Source organism: Gopherus flavomarginatus, chromosome 20 (genome assembly GCF_025201925.1).
Source record: "Gopherus flavomarginatus isolate rGopFla2 chromosome 20, rGopFla2.mat.asm, whole genome shotgun sequence".
Lineage (NCBI taxonomy): Eukaryota > Metazoa > Chordata > Testudines > Testudinidae > Gopherus > Gopherus flavomarginatus.
This window is the reverse complement of record NC_066636.1, coordinates 21,462,182-21,485,796: the sequence shown is the minus strand read 5'-3', so window position 1 is coordinate 21,485,796 and position 23,615 is coordinate 21,462,182. Positions and strand designations below refer to the sequence as shown.

The window sequence follows — 23,615 nt, the reverse complement described above, 5'->3', positions numbered from 1 at the left end:
GAATACATTCCTGCATACTTTTTGCAGAAAGATGTATAGCTTTTCATGATCAACAAGAATGATTGTTGTTTTAAACAGGAGGAAATTAAAAAAGCTGCAAGCAAACAAGTGCAAAGAAAAAGGATGGAGCACGTGACGCCGGAGTGAAAGATTGAAAACGACAGATCTGCGAAGGCAGAGCTGCTGGCAGACGACAGTCGGGAGAGGACTAGATTCACCTTAAAGGGAAAAGTACCACACGCAGCAAACTGCTTCTGTAATAAAAAATATATATATACTAAAAAAAGGTCAGCCTAGAGGTCTCCCAACATCGCCGAAGCTCTGCTCAAACCAGATGTTTAACAAAATACAGCTCTTTATTGACAGGATTATGTAGTTTTTAAAGAAGAAGAGAGAAATACCAGAGAGAGAAAAGTATCAAATGCCACTTCTTAGGAAGCCGTAGGCTGATCTGTGCCATCTTAACTCTGACGGCCTAAATATTATTATTCCTTATTTAAATGGCAGTCGCTCCAATCAAGATCAGCACCCCATTGTGCTAGGGGCTGTACAAGTAAACAGGACTTTCTCTATACACAGAAATGGCACTGATTTAATTCAATCAGTTTTTAAATCAATTAAAGGGGTGTCTATGGGGAGCCGTCCAGGGAAATGGATCTGAATTAAGCAGAGGTGTGAATTTGAAGCGGATTATTCCAACCATACTCAACCCCTGTGTGAGCACCCTCATTCAGAATTAAATGACCTTAATTTGATTTATTTTAATTCACTTTTGGAACCAAATGAAGGTCACTTTCATTGGGAAGAACAGAGTTCACACAAGGATTTAATGCAGTTTAACTAATCCGCTTCAAAGTCACACGTGGGGGGTCTCCTGTACAATTAAAACTACGAAAAAATTTGCAGCCTATGTGCACCATAGCTAGGTCAACCTAACCTCAGCTGTAGATGCAGCAAGGTCAATGCAATGGAAGCAGCTGTGCTGCCATAGCCACTGTAGTGTAGACATACCCCTAGTTACTTTGGATTAACTTTCCCCAGGTAGACAAGCCCTAACTCGAGTTAAGAACACTGCTTTTTTCCAAGGTACCAGTGTGGGGATTCTTATTCTGGAGTTAACAGTGGCTAAAATGAATTGCACCAGTGCAAGCGGCAGGGCAATGCATTGAACCGAAATCGTTTCCGTTCAGCTACATTGATTAAAGCTACATCCGCGCCTAGCCAAGCACTCAGCTAAAGTCAGTTGGGCCCGATTGTCATTTACACTCTGGCCCCTTTGCATCAGCCTGAAAATGAGTGTAAATTACAACATACACAGTCAAAGGCCCTTTTATGCTGCTGGGAAGTTGGGGTTGGAGTGAGGGGTAAAGCCACTGTAGTGCCTGTAGTGTAGACATGGACAATTCGCCCTGGTTTTAATTCACACTATTTGTTATTCAGTGGAAATTTGTGTGGAGATTAGCTTTTAGCTAAGTCATTGCAGTCGCCTTCTGTGGACTTTTTTAAACCAATTTACGGCCAGGGAGTCACACCAATGTAAGCACATTAATTTAGAAACACAGTTAGTTAGATCAGAGCAAGTTCTGCACACTGGTTAAGCTCGAGCAAAAGACAGTGTGGTCTAGTGGATAGAGCATCAGACTAGGACTCCAGAGACCTAAATTTCATTCCTGCCTCTGCTGCCATCTGACATTGGCCAAGCCCTGTCCTCGTTCTCTGCTTCACTTTCCCCATCTGTAAATAAGGCTAATGAAACTGACCTTTGCAAAGCACTGTCCAAGAGCTAGGTGGTAGTATTATTGTTCCAAAGAGCTTGCAATGAAAACAGACCAAGAGTGGGAGTGGAAACAGACGCACAGAGATGTTCCTGGTCAATAGCAAAGCCAGGAGAATACACCTGGGTATCCTGCATCCCAGGCTAGCACCCTATTGACAACTAACATTAATTTAGAGACACCAACCTCCAAATACTGATTTTCATACACACAAAAGTAATTTAACAGAGACAAACAACTCGGGAAAAGAAAATCTGAAACTGTTTCAACATATTTTAAAAAAAAAAAAGCAGCATTTCCTTTAGATGCACGTATTTAACAGCGACCCGTTCTCTCTCCCCTGATTATTATTTTTGGGAGTGCTATGGTGAGGTCCAGACACTCTAACTGAGATCAAGCTCCCTTGCGGATAATGGTAACTGACCTCTTTTGGGCTGTGAGATCTACTAAGGAGAAGCGCTAGATGGGGGTTAGGTATTGCTACTGTGCTAGATTCTACACACACACACACACACACACACGTACGCACACGCATACACATACACACACACAGTTAAGACTACATTAACAGAGTCATGCATTCCAAGGCCATTCCAATTACTGTTCCCAACTGGCTAAGCGTTGTGCATGTTTTATTATTTTTGTTACCATGCCCTCTCCCACATATTGTCACCTCGCCTACCACAACCACCGGTTACGTCTTTAAGTCTCAATTCTTTGGGGGCAGGGACTTGTCATTTGCTATAGGTTGACACCGCAACCTAATACAATGGGATCTAGGTCTGATCGGCCTCTAGGTGCTACCACAATACAAATGTTCAGTAATAAAACTAACAGACAGTCCCTGGTCCAAAAGCCTTACACTCTAGGATGAGACGGAGAGCTATTATTAAACCCATTTTACAGATAAGGAAAATGAGGCACGGGGATAGTGAGGATCTGTGAACACTTACAAGTGCTTTAATTATACATTTGGGGGAGGGATAGCTCTTGTGAGTTCAATTCTTAAGGGGGCATATAGGGATCTGGGGCAAAAATCGGTCTGGGGATTGATCCTGCTTTGAGCAGGGGGTTGGACTAGATGACCTCCTAAGGTCCCTTCCAACCCTGATATTCTATATATGACCTATGAGGAAAGCTTGAAAGAAAGGGGCATGTTTAGCGTAGAGAAGGGAAGACTGAGAAGGAACATGAGAACAGCAAAACGTTGACAGAAAGAGGACAGTGATCAACTGTTCCCTCACGTCCACCAAGGGTACAACAAGAAGGAAAACCAGCCCAATTTGCAGGGAGATTTAGGATATTAGGAAAAACGTTCTCACTCCAAGGGGAGTTAAGATGTCCAAAGGAGGTTGTGGAATCCCCGTCACTGGAGGTTTTTCAGAACATGCTGGACAAACTCCTGTCAGGGATGGTCTAGGTTTACTTGGTCCTGGGTCAGCGCAGGGGGCTGGGACTAGATGACCTCGTGAGGTCCCGTCCAGCTCTCCATTTCTCTGATTTTATACCAGCATAATAAAAGCGGCAAAAAAAACTCCGCTGTGGATGCAATTATAGTGGCATCAAAGTGATTATATCATACAACACACTGCAGTTTAGGAAGCAAAATAAACTAGTTTGGTATAACTCAGTCACACGAGGGCTTTTATCGGTATATTTATTTCAGTAAAAAATAAAATCACACCCTTCCCCTCCTGCCCCCCCCCAAAAGTGTTATATTACTAAGACATTAACGTCTAGATGAGGCTTTGCCCAAGGTCATACAGGGAATCCAGGGTGGTGCAAACTCCCCTGCTTTTCACCTTGAGTTGTTATTTACACCAGTGCCAGGTGGATGGTAATTGCTACCAGAGCAGAATGGTACCTTTTGTTACCTCCACTTTGTGAGGCTTCCTTCTGCTTAACACTTAAACACGTGCTTCACTTGAAGCAGGGGAGTGGCCTTGACTTCAATATCGCACACTAACATTGAAGCACTGATTTGACTGCTTTGCTGAAACAAGGCCTGAGGGGATGCACTGAACCTGCGCTTGCTGGAGCACCCCCATGGCAGAGCCACGCACCCTCCAGACCTGTCTAGCCGCAGCCACGTTGCAGTGACCCGAGTTTGACACTAGGATTTCAGGGGGTCTTTTGCAGGGTTCTTAGCCCCTTGCTGACTTGAGCCGTTCTAGGAGCTGCTTCATGGTGTATGGGGGGAGAATGCGTCTCTCCCTCCTGAGCCTACGGGGCAACGGAGAACCAGGCCCTGTCCATCTATAACACATTTGCGCGGACAGAGAGAAAAATAGTTCAAGGCACAAATTGTACCATTTTAATTATAGCAGTATAGTTAAAGTGATATGTAGCCCCCCCTTAGTGTGAATGCAGTGATACCAGGATAAAGGTGCTTATACTGGTAGAGCTACAGGGTAGTAAGTATCCCAGTATAAAGGTACCTTTATAACTGTACCCACACTAGTGGTTGTCCTGGTGTAACTATCAGAGGAGTAGCCATGTTAGTCTGTATCCACAAAAACAACAAGGAGTCCGGTGGCACCTTAAAGACTAACAGATTTATTGGGCATAAGCTTTGGTGGGTAAAAAACCCCATTTCTTCATATGCAACTATATCACAGGGGAGGGAGGAATTGCACCCCTAACTGACCTAGTTATTCTACTACAAAATCTGTGTTTCAGCCGGGCCTCAGGCCCCTTTGTGCGGCCAGAGATGGGTAAAGGGTCCTTAGTGCTAATGAGAATCAGACTTTCGAATGGGCGGCATGGCGCTCAACGATCACTTTCCAACCGGAGCAGCCCTCGGTAGGTGCACTCCAGATACTGTTCCACCTACAGTCGAAAGACCCAGCACTCAGCTCCCATTGCCTTCCCAAAACCAAACCGTCAGGGAGAGCGGAGAAAGCGCCCTCTGTGAAATGTCAGCTCCGCACAGCCAGGATTGCTGGGGCAGAGGATGTTGGGGGTGGGGGGGAGCACGCAGGAGAAGAAAATGGACTAACTTATGGCTGACCCTTCCCAGCCGTCAGCCTCCCTTTTCCTTCACATGTGGAGACAGCTACTTGGGGATTTGGCATCGGTGAGAACAGACACCCAGAGCGCAGAAGGAAAGAGCCGTGTGCATGTCTGTGTCTGCGTAAGAGACAAACAACATGCAAGCAAAGGGGCAAGCAGAGATCTACTGATGGCAAACAAGCATTTCAGATGCAACACATATGCCAAACAACACCCAGATCCGACGGCAGCTCAGCAGGCCTCTGACACACAGTCTTTCTTAAACCTGTCCCCCAGCCCCTCATTCTCCCCTGTGATATTTCTGTTGGCCTGCCGCCCCATTCAGGTCGTGGGACGTGCCTCTGTCTTCTGTCACCCTCAGCGACACTGGCATCCCCCAAGACAAACCTCAGCATCCCCTAGAGCTGCCAGGTCCCAGAAACTCGCAAGCACACACCCGTCCTGTGGTGACTGCTGCCACTCCCACGGCGTGCACCCACACCCACATAACGCCCCCCTCCCTGAGGAGAGTCTTGGCTCCTCTCCGTGGCACCTTATTCCAGCTTTTGTCAAATGGCAAAAATGCCTCGTCGTCCTCCCCCACTTTCAACCCCTCAACACACACACAGATACAGATCGGCCTTCAGCAGCATTTCAACGAGAGAGGAACAAACAACCACAGCTGTCAGTCCCCAGAACAGGCAGCCGCCCAAGTCCTAGCACTCTATTTACCATCGCCCTTCCTAAAAGCTGCTGTTGCCAATCAAATCTCTCTACCCTCCACCATCCATCCCCACCCCAGTGCTCCATATACTAAGCCAGCCAGCCTCCCAAACACAGAGAGGCACTGCTCCCAGCTCCCTCAACATGGGGGGCCTGTTGTTCCCACCCCCCCAATACCTCAAGCATAGGGTGGAGGTGTTGCTCCAATCCCCCGTCCCTTTTTGGTGGCTTTAGCTGTCGCCCATCACCCCAAGAAGGAGCAACTGCCCAGAGCGCTGTCCTTCCCCGTGGCAGAGATGCACAATTTGGCATTTAGAAGCTCTGGGACCCCCTCTCTGTACTTACGCCACACTGCTGCTACTGCCCCCAACTACCAGGCACCACCTGCCCCCCACCAAACACCTCTGCCCCCACCCTCAGCTACCAGATTCCCTCCATGCTCCATCAGATACCCCCTTTCCCTCACCAGACACCGCTACCCCCCTAGCTTCCAAACTCCAGGCACCCCCTGCCCCCACCAAACACGTCTGCCCCCCCCAGCTACCAGACACCAGGAACCCCCTGCCCCCCACCCTCAGCTACCAGATACCCCCCTATGCTTCACCAGATACCCCCTGCCTCCCACCAGACACCTCTGCCCTCCCAGCTACCGGACACCCCCTGCCCCCCACCAGACACCTCTATCCCCCTAGCTACCAGATACCAGGAACCCCCTGCCCCCAACTACCAGACACCCCATTGCCCCACACCAGACACCTCTGCCCCCCATAGCTACCAGATACCCCCTATGCTCCACCAGATACCCCTGCCCCCCACTAGACACGTCTATCCCCCCAGCTACCAGGCACCCCCTGTCCCCCACCAGACTCCTGCTGCTTCCCCAGCCCCCCCCCCCCCCCACTCACGCTCCTGGGACAGATCCTCCTTCCCCTCTGCACCATTTTGGTGGCTGCTGCTAAATGGCAGGATCTAAAGTCTCCGTTTCCCCCCCACCACCACCACCCGTAACCCTCGGCAACAACCTCAGCTGTCAGCCACACACACACACACACACTTTCCCCAAACAACAGGCGAACGCCACAGACCTGGGACTCTCCCCCCCCGCCCCCCCTTCCCAGCTGCTGTCTCCCAGCCACCCTCCCCCAGGCACCTCCAACCCTGGCAGCATTTCTCCCCCTGTGCACCACTTTTTTTTTCCGGTGGTTGCTGTCAAATGGCCCCAGAACCTCTCTCTCTTTCCTGTCACCCACCCCAAGCTACATCTAACACCAAGGCGGGGGGAGGGACAGGGGATCGACCCCCACCCCCTCTCCTCCGCTGCCCTGCGGAGCTGTCAGAGCCCTGGCCCCTCACCGGTCCCCCAGTTCTGATCCCCTCCCACCCTCTTTGCAAACAGCCGCTGCTGTCAGGCAGACACAAGGGAGGCAACACCTCGCCGCCGCCTGTATTCCTCCCTTCACCTCTGCACCATTTTGGCGAGGGTTTGTTTTGAAATGTCAGAGGCTGCTGCAGGATGCGCTCGCCACCCTCCCGCTCCGCAGCCAGACTCGACCCCGATCTATGGCTCCATCTCTGTACAACAGCCCCCCAGCCGCCCATCACCGTGGTACCCAGGCGAGGCCGACCAGCTGTCCTGTCCCCATAGTCAGGGCTTTGTCTTATAAAGGCGCCTATTCCCCCGTCTCTGTATTTCACACTTGCTCTCCGGTCACCCTAATCCCGGCTGTTGCCAAATGGTTTCCACCCGAGACCATCCCCACCCGGACTCCCAAGAGCTGTCAGTCCACCGCCACCCCCAGGCTACCCACACACCCCAGGACTCGACTTACCCTCCAGCGTCCGCTCCCGCGCTGCCTTCCCCCCAAACAAGTCGCTGCCAGGAGCCCGGAGCCCCCCCGGGGACGGGATGTTGTTGGAGAAGTGGAGGCTCCAAAGAAGCAGCAGCAGCAACAACAACAACAAAACAACAACAGCAGCAGCAGCACCGCAGCCACACTTCAGAGGCGAGCCCGGGCCACCAGGAGCAATCTCAGTGTCTCAATGAACTTCCTCCCTTGGGTTGCGTCTGTGTGTGTGTGTGTGTGTGTGTGTGTGTGTGTGTGTCTGTGGATTCCTTCCTTCCTTCCTCCTTTTTGGCTACAAAGGTAACTACTTCCAACCCACTGGGGAAAAGACACAACGTAACCACCAGGCAGCGCAGCCTAGCATGCCGGGACCCACCAATGGCCAAGCCCTACGCAAGGCCCAGGGAGGGAGGGATTAGCCACCCAGCACCCTCCTCTCCACCCCCACCCCTGCACCCAAGCCACCTCCCCCCAAGCTAGGCTGCAGCGTGGCTTGCTGCAAATCCTTCCGCCTGGACTAGCAGCGGCGGGGTTATGTAGGAGCCTGATCTGTGCAGGGTTTCAAGGGGCCTGGCTTCCACTTGGGCGCTTTCTGGCCCTCAGCCCTCACCCCCTCCCCAGCTCATCACTAGCTGTCAGGATAGGGTGACCAGATGTCCTGGTTTTATAGGGACAGCCCCAGCTTTGGAGTCTTTTTCTTATATAGGTTCCTATTATCCTCCCCCACCTGTCCCGTTTTTTCGTATTTGCTGTCTGGTTACCCTAAGTCAGGAGAGTCCTTCAGACCCCTTGCACCTCTATTTTTGACATACACACACATACATACACTCACAGGGCATTGTTCTCAAGCAAAATCCTCCAGGCGTGGACAATTGCAACCCCAGTTCTGATCTGCGTCGGTTCTCATGCCACAAGCCTCACGGTAGCATCTGAGCACCTTCTAGCCATGCCCTAACCGATGTAGCGGGGCTTGAACAATGTGTAGAGTGGGGGTGCTGAGAGCCATGGAACCCTGTATCTGATGGAAACCATTTCAAGCCAGGCGGTGCGGCAGCCCCTCCCTCTTTGCCCACCTTGTTGAAGCAGCGCCCCTGCACCGATGGCAAAATTCGGAAGGCAGTGGGGTGATTTTAGACATGCAGCGAGCAATACTGTGGGATGTATCTCAGATAAAGAGCAGTGTTGCCTAGTAGTTACAGAAGAGGGTGCTGGGAGTCAGGACTCCTGGCTTCTAGTCTTGTTTCTGGTAGGCAGGTTTGATCTAGTGATTAGAGGCGAAGGGTAGACGTCAGGACTCCTGGGTTTTTATTCCTCACTCCACGAGGGCATGGGCATGAGAACAAGGAACTGGGCCCTGAACTGCAATGAATGCCACTTTACACCAGCTAGAGATCTAACCCATTGACTTCAACAGAACTAAGGTGATGTATACACACTAGGAATCTGTCCCATTGTTTTAAATGGAGCTACATCAATTTAAACCAGCTGAGGCTCTGGCCCAAAATATTTAAAGCCAAAAATGTACTTTCACCCTACATAATACTACTACTTCATGTTTTACAATTTCCAAGCACTGTACAAATATTCACTAACACCTGACAACTCTTCTGTATGGGGAGGTGGCAGATTATCAGCATGTTAGAGGGGAAACTGAGGTACAGAGAGTGAAGCAACTAGATCAACTCAGTGGCAGAGGCATGATTCGAATTCTGGAGTTCCTGGCCCCTACCCTCATTCCTCGGCATGAGTCATTAGTAGTCTTCAAATTCACACTGGAAAATGTGTGCCACTCTTTGCTCGTCTTAATGTTTCAAGGCTGGTCCTGTGGCTAAGGCCTCAGAATGGGACCCAGGAGTTCTGGATTTAGTTTCCAACCTCATCATAGCCTCCCTAGGTGACCTCAGACAAGTCACTTGATTCCAGTATGAAGCTTACAGCCTAACCCGAATGGTTGATTGCACTGGATCATTTCCCCTCTCTTCCCCACCCCTCACCAATTTGGGGGCTTGTCTAGACTAAGAAATTTTGCATTGGTGTATCTACATCAATTTAGTGACAAGCATGCAAACAACTAGGGCCTGCCTGTTCCTCATTTACACTAAGGCCCCTTTACTCCTCTCTGCCTGAGTAAAAAGGCCATTAAAGGTTGTGCTAATTATACCTACATCCACTTTAAGGTCCTTTTCTACTGACAGGGCAAGGAAAAGTGGCCTGAATGTCATGCCCATTAGTGTCTGTCAGGTGCTCAGACAGCAGGGGGAGGGTGGCCCCTAAATAAATGAAATTAAAAGTTCCACTCACCCAATCAAGGAGCAGAACCAATACCATGTGGTTTGGGGGAGGGGGGGCAATCACACCACATGAATTGAAGCAAGTAGTTTGCAAAACACGCCCATTGTCTGAAAATAGTTTGTTCAAAGTGCTGGGCCAATAATCTCAAACACTCCATAGGAAACGTGGGATGGGCTCTAGGAAGCTGGGCTAAGGGATAGTTCTACTGGCTCTACAAATCAGCCTGCTCACTTTTAATATTGGTTGCACCCCGAGGCCCCAACCAAGGTAAGGGCTTTCCTGTACTGGGTGCAGTATAAACAATTAGCAAGAGACAGTGCCTGTCCCAAAGAGCTCACACTAGGCAAAGAGGTGAAACTATTTCCCCCCCAGGTCACTCAGGACTCCATATAATGGACCACACTGCCTCTCTTGTATAGGCATAAAAAGGAATTCTGTCCCATTCTATTCTATCTTCACTGGCCTATTTGGCCACAATAAGAATAAAATGAAATTAATTCTTTCTTTTTAAATGACAATCTTACTTTACTAAGTCAATCAAATCCATATACCCAACTTCCTAAACTAATATTTTTTTTGTGTTCCACAATTTCCTGGCCCAGCTCCAGCCCCGGTTAATTACATTCCACCTTCTAAAATTCTTCCTATATGTAGTTTCAATCTGGATTAATTATGCTGGGATCACACTCCTTTAAAAAAAAGGGGTAGAGAGGAAGGTCTCCTGGAATGATTCTAGCTGCAGTGTTCCACCCCCTGAAGTAAGGCCAGTTTAAGGCACAGACTATATAGACCCATGCCTGGAGCGCCCATTCATGGCATCCCAGGAGAGCATCTCAAAATCTCAGCTTTCATTGAAATAAAGAATTTATGTTTATAGCCCTTGTGGTTGCAATGAAAAGCTTGGATATGTGACCTGAATGTAACCAGCACATCGATGTCCTGCCTGAGTCTGCAGAGAGCCTGAGACAATTGCTCTGAAAGCAGAGAGTTGCCCAGAGTGTAACCAATGCAGCAGCCATTAAAGCCAAGGGAGAAGCCTCCAGGCCCCCACACACATTCTGATCTTGACTGAGACCTTAAATAGTAAGTTCCTAGAGAGTGGTGTGTGAGTGACAGGTTGGGAATGACTTCTCTGGGAAATGAGATAATCCTCGGGACTGCTAGAAGCACCACACATTACCACAACTGTTACATAGCATCCCACTTCCTCTGTGATGTGGTCAGCAGATACAGCAGACACCTGCCTCCTTCTTGATGGAGGATCTGAAAGACCTGGTTCCCAGAAACAATAAGGCCCACTTAGGCCACTCAGGCAGCACAGAGGGCCTTAAAGTGGGTGGATATGGCCCCCTGAGAATCCCTTCCTGCACAGGGATCCTCTCTAGCCAGGATGGAGCTGGTATAAGGACCCTGCTTCCAGTCCTGAAATAAGGGTGGTGTAGCCAGAATGCACTGCATTGTGGGAGCATGGGAAGCAGTGTGTAAATTACAGCAGCGTCGGGCAGCTCCCACTTACATCAGGACCTGTGCAGAGCCCTACATGGCCTCAGAATCTGAGAAGCACAAAGGTGGACTTAAAGCCACCTTCATCCCTGCCCCAGCCACAGGAACAGAGCAAATGAACATCAGGCCCATAGAATAATCAGAGGAAGCGTGGAATGGGAAGGACGACGGGGCGAGGACTGTATTTCTGGCAGCGGAAAGAATGACGATCATTATTTATTATTTGTATGGCGGTCGCACCTTGTAGCTCCAGCTGTGGGTCAGGACCCCCCACCACGGTGCTAGGTGCGGTACAGGCACAGACCCAAAAGAATTCCGAGTTAGGGGCTCAGGTGTATGCAGACTCCAGTTAAGCCTTTTTGACACAAGCAATCAGCTTCTTCCAGACCATAAGTTCCAGCGCCGGTGGGAGGATCCACAAAGCGAGTGACTCAGGCTGAGGAGGAATAGGAAAGTTTTACAGTACGTTTGGGGTAGGAGGAGGCTTCCAGTGTATGGAAGGTAGGTGGCGAATTACACAATGTGTGTGTGTGTAGGTGGCGAATTACACAATGTGTGTGTGTGTGTGTGTGTGTGTGTGCGTGTGTGTGTGTGTGTGTACACACGCAGCATCAGGAGACTTTATGACAGGGAGAGGTACATAAACATTGCATTTATACTGAAGTGGAGCTAATACAGGACGTTGTATGTTCCAGTAGGGGGCAGGGAGACAACCGCCTGTCGTGCTGACCAACACTGTCTCATTGTTTCCTTGTGCTCCCCTGTCGGTCTGTATCTGTCTGTTGTCTCTCGTCTGATCCTTAGACTGCAATCTCTTTGGGGCAAGGGCTGTCTTTCTGTTCTGTGTTGGTACAGCACCTGGCACGGCAAGGTCTTGGTCCATAACAAGAGCTCCATGGTGCTACTGACATACAAATAATAAATAAATGATGGTGTAAAACCCCCAGGGTCTCTGCCAGTCTGACCCGGAGGAAAATGCCTTGCAGACCCCAAATACAGCCATCAGTGCCTAGCACAATTCTTCGCTGGCCCCCTGGCATGACCGCAATAAACAGGACTAGTACTAATAGTTGTCCTGCCGTCACGGCAGGAGGCTTCACTCTGGGATCAGGAGACCATCCACACACAGAACAAACACCCGGCCTTTGCCTCAAAGAGCTTCCAGTCCCATGGAAAGTTGTGACACGGATGGAGCTGAGGGCAGGATCGGGGCCTAAAAGCGTTTGACTGACCTATAAGGAATCCGTTTCATGCAAAGGCCTCTATCAATATTAGATTTTCTTAATATATTTATACCTTATTATTTTTAGGAGACCTAAATTTTGGACCTGAGTTCAGTGATAAGGATCATTTAATTAACAACCCTACCATCTTCCCTTCATCTGCTGTGGTTACAGTTTCATAGACTCAAGAAGGGACCACGTAGAGCTCAGGAGACTCAATGATTGTGGTACCCAGGCCGAGAACAGGGAGGATTATGGGGAACAATGCCAGTGAAATTGATGAAGAAGATATGCCCAGCTGACCCTAGCAGATTTCATGACAGATCCTTCCCACGTCATCTCAAGATGCATCTTTCTGGTGGACTTTTCGGTTTGTTTGGCTTTGGGGCTGTTTGCAGTTGGGTTTATTATTATTATTATTATTATTATTATTGTTACTGGTCCTATTTTTAGCACCATATCAGTTTATGCTGAGACGGAATTAGTCATCCCACTGAGGGTTGTTTGCACAGAATCTTGGGTGTTTGTTTTCCAATCAGCTGCAATCATGTAACTAGAAAAAAAAATCATCTCCAATGGGCCCTACTCTCACTCCTACACCAGTTTAGTATAGGAGAATTCCTCCTGATCTGCACTGGTGCAAACAAGGGAAGAATGAAGCCCAGGATATTTCCGAGGCTCCTGGCAGGCCCTGGAAGATTAGAACACTTCTGTGAGCCTCAAAGTATTTTGGAAAGTCAGTTTCAGCTGCAATTTTTCTCTTGGGAACCAAATGCTGAGTAACTCTCTTCCCACACCACGGCAATGGGTTGATCTTTTCCTACGGCTGGTATGCAGTCTATTGACAATGGAAATTACTTTTCCTTGCCCCATACCGGGGCCGGGGGAGGGGGTACGAGGAGGACTCCTGGGTGCTCAAACATAAATACGCACCATCTACCCTTGGGCAGCTCAGACAAAGGGTGAAAAACGTTTGCTACTTTCACACATTCTGCAAATAGAAGGAGTATAATTTCCCTGCAGTTGGGATGAAGATCATCCGCCGGTGTAAGTCAGCATTGACTTCAACAGAGCTAGGTAGATTTACCTCAGCCAGGAATCTGGCCCTTCAGGTATAACTATGGATAGCACACTGACACGTACTACATCCTCCTCTAGTGGTTAGTCAACTAGAGGATAACGACTTACTACTGCTGCCGGAGGAACCAGCACTCATTGGAGCCATCAGTGGGGTTCAAATTCACAGGGCTTTTCAGGGCTGCCGAGAGGACTGAGGGGGCCTGGGGCAAAGCAATTTCAGGGGCCCCTTCCATAAAAAAAAGTTGCAATACTATATTCTTGTGGAGGCCCCTGTGGGGACCGGGGCCTGGGGCAAATTGCCCCACTTTCTCTCCCCCACCCCCACCCCAGGCGGCCTTGGAGCTTTTAGCTTTTGCTAAAGAAGGGATTCCATTAGCCAATGTATGCAGAGTAGCTGCTACAGGACAAGGAAGAATCTCAGTGCACCGTGGCATGCCTTCTGTAGCCCAAGTAGCAGCAGGGCTGAAAGTCCTGCATTCAGATCCTGATGATGAGCCCCAGGAGGGTTGTTATTACATGGGCATTTCCCAGTGCTTCTTACCTCTGGCCAGTCAGCCACTTCTGCTTGTTTCCACTAGTGCTGTTCCACCTGCCACACACAACACCTCCCCCCCGCCCCCAGCGCACCTCCAAGCCGGGAGAAGTCCTTTAGGATTTGGTTCCAGTGCAATCAGGCTGCTGTGGGAACAGCCTCTATTGTGGAGTGATTTTACTGGGTCTATAATGGGGTTAAAAACCAATCCCTGGCTCTTATAGACTCATAGACTCCAGGACTGGAAGGGACCTCGAGAGGTCATCGAGTCCAGTCCCCTGCCCTCATGGCAGGACCAAATACTGTCTAGACCATCCCTAATAGACATTTATCTAACCTACTCTTAAATATCTCCAGAGATGGAGATTCCACAACTTCCCTAGGCAATCTATTCCAGTGTTTAACTACCCTGACAGTTAGGAACTTTTTCCTAATGTCCAACCTAAATCTCCCTTGCTGCAGTTTAAGCCCATTGCTTCCTGTTCTATCATTAGAGGCTAAGGTGAACAAGTTTTCTCCCTCCTCCTGATGACACCCTTTTAGATACCTGAAAACTGCTATCATGTCCCCTCTCAGTCTTCTCTTTTCCAAACTAAACAAACCCAATTCCTTCAGCCTTCCTTCATAGGTCATATTCTCAAGACCTTTAATCATTCTTGTTGCTCTTCTCTGGACCCTCTCCAATTTCTCCACATCTTTCTTGAAATGCGGTGCCCAGAACTGGACACAATACTCCAGTTGAGGCCTAACCAGCACAGAGTAAAGCGGAAGAATGACTTCTCGTGTCTTGTTTACAACACACCTGTTAATGCATCCCAGAATCACGTTTGCTTTTTTTGCAACAGTATCACACTGTTGACTCATATTAAGCTTGTGGTCCACTATGACCCCTAGATCTCTTTCTGCCATACTCCTTCCTAGACAGTCTCTTCCCATTCTGTATGTGTGAAACTGATTGTTCCTTCCTAGGTGGAGCACTTTGCATTTATCTTTATTGAACTTCATCCTGTTTACCTCAGACCATTTCTCCTATTTGTCCAGATCATTTTGAATTTTGACCCTGTCCTCCAAAGCAGTTGCAATCCCTCCCAGTTTGGTATCGTCCGCAAACTTAATAAGCGTACTTTCTATGCCAACATCTAAATCGTTGATGAAGATATTGAACAGAACCGGTCCCAAAACAGACCCCTGCGGAACCCCACTTGTTATACCTTTCCAGCAGGATTGGGAGCCATTAACAACTACTCTCTGAGTATATTGCACTGTTCATCCATAGAACAAAAGGAAGTCAGCATCATTATGCCCACGATACACATAGGGAAACTGAGGCACAGAGCAGTGACGTGACTTGCCCAATGTTGCCCCATGGCAGAGCCATGAACAGCACTTGGGTCTCCTGAGCTGTGGTCCAACGCGCTAGGGTCTCCCCTGCAGCAGGTCATTCAGAACTGGAAAAAGCTAAGTATAATTATACTTGGTACTTCAGTGGCCCCTTTCTTCTGAGGATCATTAAGAGTATTTTTAACACAACCTCCTCCCAAGGTAGGTGAGTACCATTAGCCTCCTTTTATAGATGGGGAAACCGAGGCACAAAGAGGTGAGTCAATGGCAAATGTGAACAGTTTCACATCTTTGGCAAGAAGCAGCATGGTCTTGTGGATGGACAACAGGGCCAGGACTCCTGGGTTCTCTTCCTAATTCTGTCATTGTTATGACTGTTAGTATTATAGCAGCAGCTCAAAGCCCCAGCCGAGATCAGGGCCCAGGGCTCCAGGTGTTTTATAAACAGAGTCAGAGACAGCCTCTGCCCCAAGGAGCTTACAATCTAAATAGACAGGACAAAGGTCAGGAAGGGAAACAGAGGCAGAGCAACGACTCACTCAAGGTTATACAGCAGGTCAATGGGAGAGCCAGGAACAGAATCCAGGTCGCCTAGCCCCCTGCTCTGTCCACTAGCCCACACTGCCTTTCCCACACTCATTGTGCTGACTTTGGGCTCATGTTCATTTCACACTCTTGGTATCAGTTTTCCCCATCTCCAAAGTGGGCATGTTAATACTTCCCTACCATGCAGGGGTGTGGTGCCACTAGGACGGTTGTTGCGAAGCCACGTGAGACAGAAGCACTGTGTAGCATAAGGGCAAAGTCTACCGCTCATCAAGATGTAAGTCCTCCCAGTTGCTCCCTGGTGCAAAAGGCATATCCCCCGATCAGCAATTTCCCTCAAGATCGACTTTAATACCGCAACCCTGCAGGCTGTTCTTTCCAGCCCCGCTGGGCCATGGTTGATGGCTGACCCCACCCCTCGAGGCTCTACAGAGAATTCAGGAGGAAGCCTGAGACTGCAGCCTCCATCCTATGTAGCCCTGCACCTTGTTCAAGAGCCAGGACTATTCTTAATCCCACTCCCGCAATTATGGCAGCAGATCCTGTGGGATCCTGGTCCAGTTGCAGGGCTCTGCACTCGTCCCAGGCAGGGCTCTACCTTGCAGGGTTACCTGCCCCAGTGGAAACGGTGTGCGAAATGCTCCCAGATCACTAGATCAAGTCGACATTTTTTTTCCCAAGAAAACTCACCCTTTTCAAATACACAAATATTTTCACAAAAATAAAAACTTCCTGGTTTTCGAAAATTACTGATTTTGTGGATGAAAAAAGAGACCAAAACTTTTTTTTTGACTTTCAAAAACGAGCATGAAAATATTTCATCATTTTTGTTATCGTTTTTTCCGTCCCTTCCCTCTCCCTCCCTCTCCCAGTATTTCCATAGCAACATTTTAAAAAGCCCACTCCCTCCTCCATCTCCCTCTCCCCAGGGGCCTCTCCCTAGGTCTGGTGACTAGCCAAGAGTTCTATCTAGGAGCTAGCACTGTGCATGCCCTGAGCCAGGCCCCTGGAGAGAAGAGAAATGGGGAATCAGTGCTCCCAGGCTGCATGCCTGCAGGATATACAAGGGGCAGCCACGGGGGGCCCCACTTGGGCACAGCTGGGGACACGTACACCCCAGCCAGTGGGTCGCCCTTGCAAAGTGATGACAGCAGAGCCATAGTCAAACGAGGGGCCAATCTGGGGCCCTTGCAGGGGGCAGCAACCGTGTGATCTGGGCATGCACCAGCCTTTGCCACAAGGAGCCAGGCTGGGTGCAGGTGGGCAGCTTGCTCAGTGGGGCTGGGGTAGTCCTGGCTCTGTGCCCCCAAGGCAGCTGCTTGGCTGCTCGCAGCGCTGCAAAGAGCCCAGCTGCCCCCCCCCCCACGTGCCGTCACGTGTCCGCACCCCCAGCCAGGGCTGACCCTGGCGCACGCGGGCGGCGGATTATTTGCCCTCCCCAGCTGGCGGCGGAGGAACACCGTGTTTACAGCACGGCCTGGGCGGTGAGGCTGTCACTCAGGGAGAAAATGGAGTTTGCTCAGAGGCTGGGCAATGGGGGGGGGGGGGTGAATGCACCCAGGGAGGGGCTGAGGCTGCCTCCCCCCCGCGGCTGGAGCGTGCACGAGACTCTGGGCGGCGCGGGCGGGGCAGAGCGTTAGTGCAAAGGAGGCTCCCTTCCCCCCGCCCCCCATCTAAATTCTCCCACCACCGCCATTGACGTCCCGCGTGCGTCACCGTCTCCAGCACGACCAGACAGCACGTGGGAGAGAGAGATTTAAAGAGGCAGGCGCCTCCTCGCGCTCCCGCTTGCAAGAGGGGGGGCGTCGCGGGTGCAAACTCCACCAGAGCAGTCGGGGTTTGGATTGCATGAGGGGCTCGAGCCTCCTGGGTGGCTGCAGCCCTGGACTGCATCAGGGGTTGGGGGCACCCTCGGGGCTTGCAGCTCTGGACTGCAGCAGGGGTTGGGGGCACCCTCGGGGCTTGCAGCTCTGGATTGCAGCAGGGGCTGGGCTGGGCTGAGAGATCCCCTAGGGAAACCGCAGGCCTCCAGTTTGCGGGGACAGGAAAGGAGGGTACAGGGACTGGGAATTTGCCCCCAGGCCAATCTCTCAGCATGTTCCATCCTTACAGCTGCTGCTCTTCCACCAGATCCTGAACCGAAACCCGTTCCCTGTCAGGGAATCGTAATGGGCCAAGCAAAGTGGTTTGCGTTAGAGCCACATATGCAAACCATTCGTCACGGCCTTGAACCACGCTCTGCTCCGCAGCATTTCTCCAACCTTCCAGGCTGCAGCCCCAAGACACGCTGTGGCCAGGTCAACCTCCTGTGTTCCTCTGTTATTGACATACCAGGCGTGCTGAGCCCGCTAAGCCTGATGGTTTCAACTGAGGTTTGCTTTGAGGTCCAATGAACCCAAAACCCTAAATGACGTTTGGCTGAACTTCCTAACTCACTGAAAGTACATGGATTTAGTTTGCACACGAGGGGAAGGGGCTGCAGTGCGGAGTGGAATGATGTGTGGGGTCTCAGCCACGGTGTGGTCTGAGCTGGGCGTGGGGTGTGTTGAGTTCTGCAGGATCTTGGGGATGGGATGGAAGGATTTTTCTGGGGTGTTGGGCAGAATGTGATATGTAGGACCTTGGGTAGAATGAGTTGTGCATGGTCTCAGACGGGAGGTACATGAATTTTGCAAGGTCACAGGTGTGTTCCTTTAGATCCATTTGCCATTTTTTCTCCTGGGCATTTTGTTATAACTCTAAAAATAAACTGGGTGAAGTTTCCCAATGACTCAACATGCAGCAGGGTTGGGGGGAGCTAAAGAAATCCCCCCCACACCCTTATAAACTCTCCGCTTCCTGCGTAAGCCAACAGTGCAGCAGGGAGATGTATTGTTGCTTCCTTTCCCTCTATTATTTGCAATATATTTCTGCAGCTCTAGGTTCCTATAGTATTTGCATGAGCACTTTCATCCCTGTGCCTAATCCTCTGCCTTGAAATAGAATCGTTTGACCTCTCTAGGTAATAATACTGTAACAAACTGGTGGCTGGTATGAGTGTCACTGCCTTCTGCTGGATGGTATTGGAACACCAGAGCTGTGTGTCACAGACTTTATACAGCTAACAGAGATTCTCCTTTGGCTTAAGAAGGGCTTAGGGCTTTTAGAGGCTGGAGGAGCCAAGTTCTAGCCCTGATTTTATAGAATATCAGGGTTGGAAGGGAGCTCAGGAGGTATCTAGTCCAATCCCCTGCTCAAAGCAGGACCAGCACCAACTAAATCATCCCAGCCTGGACTTTGTCAAGCTGGGCCTTAAAAAACCTCTAAGGAAGGAGATTCCACCACCTCCCTAGGTAACCCATTCCAGTGCTTCACCGCCCTCCTAGTGAAATAGTGTTTCCTAATAGCCAGCCTAGACTTCCCCACTGCAACAGTTTTATTGTGCAGTTCTCAGTAAAGTGACAGCTGGGAACCATGCAACCATTCACTCAGTACAAGGTAGGTGAGGTAAGTTCTTTGACTAGACCAGCTTCTGTTGGGGAGAGAGACAAGCTTTCGAGCTGCCATGGAGCTCTTCGTCAAGTATCTCTTAGGTACTTATATCTCCAGTGCCCTAGCATCTGAGCATCCCTCACGCACACAGCCTGTAATGTATTCATCTTCACAGCTCCCTCTATGAGGCCAGCACCACCCCGTCCCCATTTTCTAGCTGGGGCAGTGAGTCAGAGAGAGACCAGCCAGAGATCACACAAGGAGTCTGCCGTAGAGTAAGGCATTGAACCCACAGACCCAGATTCAGTGCTAGCACCCCAACCACTAGGCCAGCCTTTCTTTCTATGGCATAAGTTGAAAAGGCTACAACATCCCTATAACAACTGTGCCAGATGCAGGGTAGTGGGGAATTCCAGGGAATGGGATCTAATTTGCTACATTATTATTTATTATTCAGTCCAGTTGGTTGAATTTATTTTCAGATGAGTGGGGGGGAAGGACAGAATGTGGAGCTGGATTTCAGATACCCTAGCATTCAGATCCATTCATTTGACCCATTTTCCCCTATAAATGTAGTCCTGCGTGGATACAAAATTGGTATTCGCATCCGATCCACAGGCCCACAGATATCCTAGGATGTGAATATCTACAAATTTGCAGAGCACTAGCTATAAACATAAAAGGCTGGGTCCTCAGCTGATGTCAATGAGCACAGCACCTTTGAAGGCCATGAAGCCAACTGTCCTCAGCTGAGGGCCTAGTGGCCCTACCTGACAAAGTTGGATTTCAAATCCTCTTTGTAGAGCTGGCTGGAAAACAAAATTTCCATTTTGCAAAAGCTTTCGAGGTTTTGGAACTTTTTTTCATTCCGCAGCAGCGCAAAACAGAGACCTTTCCAAAAACGTTCATGAAAAAATAGGAGACACTATCCAACTGAAGGGTATTCACTTGCTCTGTGTTGGAACGCTCCTCTTGGAGGTAGCAGACCCACGTTTAAGTCCTGGCTGTATCTGATTTGCAGCAGGGGCTTAAAGCTGGTGTCCCACATCCCAGGTGACTCCCCTAAGCACTACACCCTTCCCTCTTCCAGGAGGTTTCCCTCATGAGCAGAAAAGCCCATCCTGGACCTGAGAAACAGTTTGGACAAAGTGGCATTTTTTCAGTGGGAAAAAGTTTTGTAGAAAATTTTTCGACAAATGGTTCACACTGAGGCTCCTTTACACTGTTCTTGCCCCTTTATGCTGCCAGAGTGGACTCATCACTTCCAAGGACCTGGACAGAACATTACAGTCACTGGTACAATTACATCGGTAAACCTGCTGAACATCATCAAAACTGCTAAGGAGTTTACCCCTGCCTGGGATAAAGTCAGTCGGAGCTAATCGCAGCTTTCCCTGGCTACCCTGGGGGTTTCCAGCTACCCTAGTGGCTGCCACTGGGGCAAATTCCCAGCATGCACAAGGCCGTATGGAGAGATCCTTTCCCAATTCCCAATGTTCTTGCTTTATTGGCAAGGGAGGTGTGTTGCAGCACCCTGGAGGACTGAGCCCAGCAGTGCCGCTTATCAGCTAACGCGGCTGTGAAAGCATCTATCTCACAGAACAAAAATGCAAAGCGTCTGAGATTTCAAATTAGCCAGATCTCTCACTCTCCTTTTAAAGCTCAAAATGGCACTCCGGCTTTCCCTTTTTTGGTGAACGGTGTGGCTTTATCTTGGGCCCGATTCTGAGCTCAGTAAGGCACTAATTCAGCAAGCTCCGGCACGGCTGCGGTTTGATTTCAGCGGACTCCTTAAAGATACACCTGGCTGACCTAAATCAGAAGGAACTCCAAATTAAGTTAATGGCATTCCACCATAGATCAGACTCAGGCCTCAGATTATGTGGCTAGAACACCTCAGTGGAAATCTACAAGACTTCCCCCGTTCTCGTCATGCAAAGAATACCAGCTGGCACTCCATGGTAATGTTGCTGGGTTAAGAGCAACGTCTCTGTGTAGATCAGGCTTTAATGATAGGGCCGGACTCTGGCTTGTCCTGCAAATTGCAGGCTCACTTTGCACAAACCATGATTGGGCACCAGCTGGCATAAATCCACAAGGTCCCACTGCCCTCAGCCAAGGAGCTGGCCTGGGAGCATTTTACACCCACTTGACAGTGGCATAAAAGTGCAGGGCAGTAGAGAAGCAATCTTCTCCAGACTGGTCTCCATTAAAACAAAGCCCCTTGAAGGCATCTGCCATTGCAGCCTGCTGCTGCTCATTTGCTCTTGTGCAGCGGCCTGCCGCCATCCCCTCCCCATGTAATCCAACTTTCCCTCCCAGCAGCCTTCGCTTTAATGCCAAACCCTGGCCAGGAGCCACTGGGCTCCAGAGAACAAATTTTTCTCGATTATGTAATGTGCGGCTGAGCTGCGTTCCTCGTGTTGCAAGGGGACGTGCTGGAGACAGGGCCAGGGAGGGGAACCCCTTGCCAGCTGATTATTGCAATGCAGGGACCAGCAATCACAATGATTGTTATCATAATGCCTCGTCTCCCCTGCTTTGCCTCCCTCGTCTTCCTTCCCCTCCATGTCCCCCCTCCCTCCACTTTTCTTTCCGTTTAGCTGATCCCCTCCTAACTAAACCCCTCCCCACTCCCCAAAAATTGCATGTTTCTCCCCCATTGTTCCTCTGCTGGCGCATTCCACCCCTTTCCTCCTACCCTAATCTGGTCTATTTTGATTGTAAGCTCTGTAAGGCAGAGACCATGTACAGCACCTAGCATGAGGAGGAGAGGCCGTATGCACGTTGATCCTGGGAAATTGTAATTGCCTGATGTTAAGTGGAATTTAAGGCCAGGGTCCCTATTCTCGATTGGTCCTTAGGCACTACTGTCATAATCACTAAATTAATGAGCAGTAATAGCCCTAGTGTCATTCCTTTCAAGCTGAAAACCTGCTCAGCTGTCATGACTTTCGCTCCCCATCCCCTGGTTCGCTCTGCTTGTATGTTGGCTGTCTGGTCTCGTTTCCCCACCCTGCGTGAGGCACTGTCAGTCAGGCCTCGGATTCTGCATTCGGATACATGCACATGGACTCACTTGGCCAGCCAAGATATCTCTCTCTCCCTCACACACACACACACACACACACACTCTGTCTCTCACACACACATGCACACACACACTCTCTCTCTTTATTCAGTGGAGCTCTGCATTGCTCAGATTGCAGGATCCGGCTCCTAGACTGCCATGGAGCACCAGTGTGGGACTCATGAATTCTGGGTTCTAGTTCTGGCACTGACGTTCTCCCGCTGGATGACTTTCGGCAAGTTTGTTGCCCGCACATTGTGCGGTCGTCTAGACCAGTACTGAGTAGGGGTGAAATGCTACCTCATCTGATTAGTACAGCCTGATTCTTAGGCCTAGTCTAAACCTAAATCATAGCTCTACATCGCTCATGGCTGTGAAAAATTTTGCATCCTGAGAGCCATAGTTCTGATGACCTAACCCCCTGACTGTAGATTCAGCTAGGCCAGGGGAACAATTCTTCTGCTGACCTTGCTACCATTTCCTGGAGAGGTAAATTAACTACAGCAACAGAAATACACCCTTCTGTTGATGCAGGAAGTGTCTATGCCACTGTGTCTATGCTCTAGCTGTGCCTACAATCTAGCTGTGCCTCTGTAGTATAGACAAACCCTCGGTTACATCAGTGGAAATCAGGAGTAACTCTCCTTGACTCCAACAGAGTCACACCCAGGCCCCATGAGAATCAGTATCATTTACACCCATTTACACTACCAGAGCAGAGTTGTGAGATTAAACCCGTTGGTGCTCAGATCTCAGTGATGTGGACCATAGGGCTCGATACACCTTTCACTCACCCTGCTGCAGCACTCCATAATCAGTCGATTATTCTTACAGGACCACACAAAAACCTCGGCGGAGAGCAAGGTCCTAGCCTACTAAGCAGCCACGCACAGTGCGAGCGACAGTCCCTGCCCTGAAGAATTTACAGTCTAAACAGAGACATCAGAATGGCCAGCCAGATGGCAAGCTGAGAGATGATGGGACTCAGCCCCACGTCACCGTGCCTGTAGCAAACCGAGGGACTGACCTCAGGTGGCTGGAGTCCTAGCCCTGTGCTTGAGGCCTGGTCAACACTGAAAAAAGAGATCAACCCAGCTACATCACTCAGGGCTGTGGAAAACGCTGTGCCAGGAGCACCCTAGTTAACTGCAACAACGGGAAATCTCCTTCCCCCATCGGTGTAGGAAGCATTTACACTCCAGTGACACTGCTGTAGTCACTGTC

At 49.8% G+C, this 23,615-nt stretch overlaps 1 protein-coding gene and 1 long non-coding RNA gene across 14 annotated transcripts in view; both read right to left on the bottom strand.

Moving 5' to 3' along the window:
* MEF2D (myocyte enhancer factor 2D) overlaps window positions 1–7,699 on the bottom strand; it is a 177,984-nt gene extending 170,285 nt beyond the window's left edge. For all 13 annotated transcript variants that reach the window (XM_050930511.1, XM_050930505.1, XM_050930510.1 and 10 more), the window contains exon 1: window positions 7,319–7,699. The gene's annotated coding sequence lies outside the window, so the exon portion shown is untranslated. The remainder of the gene's footprint in view (window positions 1–7,318) is intronic.
* The window catches only part of LOC127038114 (uncharacterized), a 188,982-nt gene extending 174,276 nt beyond the window's left edge, over window positions 1–14,706 (bottom strand). The window contains exon 1 of the long non-coding RNA XR_007770584.1: window positions 14,608–14,706. This is a non-coding gene — a long non-coding RNA (uncharacterized LOC127038114). The remainder of the gene's footprint in view (window positions 1–14,607) is intronic.
* Between the last annotated feature and the right edge of the window lie 8,909 nt (window positions 14,707–23,615).